This window comes from Mus caroli, chromosome X (assembly GCF_900094665.2).
Source record: "Mus caroli chromosome X, CAROLI_EIJ_v1.1, whole genome shotgun sequence".
Taxonomy (NCBI): domain Eukaryota; kingdom Metazoa; phylum Chordata; class Mammalia; order Rodentia; family Muridae; genus Mus; species Mus caroli.
Window position 1 is genome coordinate 45,971,011 of NC_034589.1, and position 5,018 is coordinate 45,976,028.

Consider the following 5,018-nt stretch of genomic DNA (forward strand, 5'->3'; position numbering starts at 1 on the left):
CGGCCATCACTGGAAAGAGAGGCCCATTGGACTTGCAAACTTTATATGCCCCAGTACAGGGGAACGCCAGGGCCAAAAAGAGGGAGTGGGTGGGTAGGGGAGTGGGGGGGTGTATTGGGGACTTTTTGGATAGTATTGGAAATGTAAATGAGGAAAATACCTAAAAAAATGTTAAGAACCCTGCCAATAAGGTCTTAAAAATAAAAAGATATTATGGAAAAAAAACTTTTAATACACTTTTAAGTAAAATGTGATTACATTACTTTTACCCTTTTCTTCTCTCCCTCTAGCTCCTCCCAAGTTCCTTCCCTCCAACTTCTCTTTTTTCTTTTTTCTTTTTTTTGTTTTGTCTTCTTTTTTCTTTTCTTCTTTTTTCTTTTTTCCCTCCAACTTCTTCCATGTACACCTCCCCCATTCTCAAATTGATGGCCACCTCTCTTCTGATCATTGTTACATATATATGTGTATATGTATATACATATTATAAATGTACTGTGATGACTGTTCCTGTTGTTTGTGTGTATATGTGGTTTCAAGCATGACTATTTTGTATTGAATAACCAATTCTAGCACCTCATCCTTGGGAGTGGCTGACTCTCTCTCAGCAATCATCAGTTGCCTGTCCAGGGATATGGCATTGTGAGATTTTTCCCTTGTACATAATGATGTGCATATTGCCATTGTTCAGATCTTGTTTGTGCAGCCATATCTAGGAGAGACTGTTTCACAGGATACTTACTGGTTCTTATAATCTTTCTGCTCCCTCTTCTGAAATATTCCCTGAGCCATAGATGCATGAAGATTATGTAGACCAGGGGTTGGCCTCTCCCTGATCATTGATCTCTCCATTGTGTCCAGTTATGGTTTGCTATTATGTTCTCCATTTGCTGTACAGAGAAGCTTCTTTGACGACTGGAGGTGGCTACACTTAGCTGTGGGTATAAGGAGAAGATTTAGAATGTAGTTAGGGATTATGCTAGTCTAGCAAAGTGATAGTAGTAGGTTCTCTTCTAAGAGCCATGACCTCACTAACCCTGGGAAGTTGGCTATGTTTGCAGTACCAGGCATGGTTTCCCTTCTGTTGAGTGGGGCTTAAGTCCAATTAGACATCTGTTGTTTACCACCAAATTGGGGGTACCTTTTATTGTACTTTTAGGACTATCTTGCCACATTGGTCATTGTGGTATCACCACTGTGTAGGACTATTAATTTCTTCCCTTACTTGGCAGGTTGCATAGTACTTTCTGGTCTCATAGAAGCTAGACCACAGGAAGAAGATTTTAAGGTTAGATCCAGCTTGAATAATCTGTTACGTCTCAAGTGTACAGTCCCTTCTTCAATAGGGGTTCACCTTCAACTTCTGATAGGCAACCAAGAGCAAGAGCTGCAGTCTCTTATTGTTTTAAGAGTCATTTGAACTACCCTGACCAACTATTCTGAAGGAGACTTCTAATGCCTGTTCATGGGGCTTTTGTTAGTGTATGGTTCTTGGGGGGGGGCATTGTCAGCCCTAGTGACATAATGTCCTTTGTAATGGTATAGTTTCCATTATAAACCAATAGGAATGTGTGAATGTATTATATATAATTTTCAGTAAACACAAATCAGTAAGATTCTTTGAGGTAGCTGGTTTGTAGTGGCACGTGCCTTTAATCCCAGAATTTTGGAGGAAGAGAGAGGCAAAGGTCTGTGAGTTCTAGGTCAGCCTGGTCTACAAAGTGAGTTCCAGCACAGCCAGGGCTATTTCACAGAGAAACCCTGTCTCAAAAAAGAAAAAAAAAGATTTCTTAAGGTTTTACAAAACAATCTTGGTGTTATTTGTATCTCATCCCTCCTCCTCTTCTTTCTCCTGTGATTACCTCCCACAGTTGGAGTTCCCTCTTCATTTTTGCATTTTCTGCTTAATATCACCTGTATTCTGCTATTCCCTTCTCAGTGCCCCCCACATTGTCCATTATACTTCCCTGGTTTCCACAGTTACCCTATGTATTTACACATGAGAAGACTGGAACTAAGAGTTAGAACCACTGATGAATATGAGAAGATGTGGTGTTGGTCTTTCTGGGTCTGAGATAAATTATTCAGTTTAATCTTTTCTAGGTTTGCTGGGCAGTGGTGGCGCACTCCTTTAATCCCAGCACTTGGGAGGCAAAGGGAGGTGGATTTCTCAGTTTGGGGCCAGCCTGGTCTACAAAGTGAGTTCCAGGACAGCCAGGGCTACACAGAGAAACCCTGTCTCAAAAAAAATCTTTTCTAGGTTCATGTTTACCTGAAATTTTGTGATTTTTTGTTATTCTTTACAGCTGAATATTATTCCACTGTGTACATGTACCATATTTTCACGATTTATTTAACTGTTGAAGGACATTTAGGTTGTTTCTAGTTTTAGCTATTGGGAATAGAACAGCAATGAACATGACTGAACAAGAATCTGAGAACTAGTTTGTGAGCCCTTTGAGCATATAGCTGGGTGATATAGTATATTATTTTTAGCTTTTGGATGATTCTCCACACTGATTTCCAGAGTGGTTGCACCAGTTTGCAATCCCATCAAGAGTGAAGGTGGTTTCTCTTTTTCCACATTTCCAGCATTTCTTTTCAGTTTTTTTTTTTTTTTTAAATCTTAGCCATTTACTGATTAGGGTGAGATGAAATTTCAAAAGTTTGCTTTTTCTTAATTGCTAGGAACAATTATCTTAGGGTTACTATTGCTTTAACAAAACACCAGGACCAAGGTATTTAAGGAAAAAAGGGCTTGTTGGGTTTATATTTCCACATCATTGCTTATCATCAAAAGAATTCAGGAAAGAAACTCACACAGGGCAGGATCCTGGAGGCAGGAGCTGATGCAGAGGCCACGGAGGAGTGCTGCTTACTGGCTTGTTCACCATGGCTTGCTCAGCCTGCTCTCTTATAGAATCCAGGATAACCAGCCCAGGGATGGCTCCAGCCACAATAGGCTGGGCTCTTCCCCATTGATTCCTAATTGAGAAAATACAGAGCAGCTGGATTTCATAGAGGCATTTCCTCAAAGGAGGCTCCTTCTTTTCTGATGACTCTAGCTTAGGTCAAGTTGACACAAAGCCAGCCAATACAACTGACTCCTTCTCCACTTAACACATAAACACATCATTATTAAGCCTCAACATTTCCTTTCTTATTTCATCCCCAATATCTCACATTAAAAACATAATTTTAAAAAGTACCACAGCCTTTACAAATTCAAATGTTAAAATTTCAGTCCCTTTAAAGTAGTAAATTTCTTTTAAATTCAAATGTCTTTTTAAAATTCAGTGTGTCTCAATTGTGGGCTCCAATAAAATAAAAAATAAACCAAATATTACCTTATTTCATAGGGGAAAAATCAGGACACATTCACAACCTTAGCCAAACAAAATCAAACTCCAAAAGTATAAATAACCCATGTTCACTTATCTGAGTCATTCACAATCTTGTGGGCTTCTCTGCCCTCAGCAACACACACAGCTGTGTCTTCTGGGCTCTGACTAGTTCCACTCCATTGTTGCTGCTGTTCTTGGTGATCATCCCAGGGTACTGGCATCTCCAAAATCCTGGGGTCTTCTGTTGCAACAGGGCTGCACTTTGACCAATAGCCTCTCATAAGCTTTCTTCATGGTGCCAAGCTTCAACCTCTTTGAATGACCTCTTTAGTCCTGGTCTTCAACTGCCACTGAGGCTGCACCTTCACCAGTGGCCACTCCTGGCCTCTCAGAAGCCTCAGCTGCTCTCCATAACCCCTTCATATCTTCAAAACCAGTGCCACCTAGATGACATTTACACTATAAGCTTAGCTGCCTCTGGAACACAGCTTCTTTGTGCTGACTCTAAGGAAACATTCACAGGAGATTTTACCTCAAAGATAGTGGTCTCAATCACTGCTAGTTTCTCAGTTCCATCTGAGAACTATATCTTGAGTATTGGAGCAAAGTGAAGGTCTCCACTTTAGTAGTTCTAGTCACTCGTTAATCATAGCTGATTCTTCAGCCCCCGCTAACTAAAAGAACCAGATTCTTAACTCAAAATATGCAATGGCCTGACAGTCTTTAAGTGACTCTCACACTTCCAAACTGGGCTCCATTTCCTGTATTTCTCTCAACACTCTTTATCTTCCAAGCTTCCGCTGCACAGCTCACCATCAAGATCAAAGTTCCAAAGTCCTTCCACAATTCTCCAAAACAAACAAACAAACAAACAAAAAAAAAACCATGGTCAGGTCTAACACAGTAGTATCTTACTCACGGTACCAATTTCTTTCTTAGGGTTATGATTGTTGTGATGAAACATCATGACTGAAGCTACTTGGAGAGGAAAGGATTTATTTGACTTATACTTCTGTAGCATTGTTCATCATGTAAGGAAGCTAGGACAAGAACTCAAGAGGGCAGGAACTTGGAGGCAGGAGTTGATGCAGAAGCTGTTTGTGTGTGGGGGTGGAGGGGTGGGAGGTGATGCTTACTAGATTGCTCCCTGTGGCTTGTTCAGCCTGCTTTTTCATAGATGTATAAATGTAAATGTCACTTTTATTTCCTTAGAAGAAGGGATGAGATGAGAGCTGTACCCAACTTGTGAAAATACATAGCCTTGGATTAGCCCATAGTGTTTCTACCTAACTATTATTTGGCCTACACCTGGAAGCTCCTAGCCTTCATATAATCTTATCTTTTGCGAGCAGGGACCTTAAGAATCCAGCTCCTAGCTTCCATCTGCTAATCTAGGCCTAGAATGCTTTAGCCTCTGATACTTACTACTGAGTAAACTTACTCTTTCTAGTTCTTTCTGAACACTGGCTGGCTGGTTCAACTCAGCTGTTCTGGCCCCTCTCTAAGCTGACTGATTCAAATTGGCTTCTCTTGGCTTCTGACTGAATTGCTCTGCTTGGAAAAATTGCCTCTGAATTACACAAACTGATTTGCTCTGAACTCAACCTCTCTGCTCCAAGCACACTGCTCCAAACTGAACTGCTCTGAACTGAGCTAAACACAACTGATCTCTCTCCC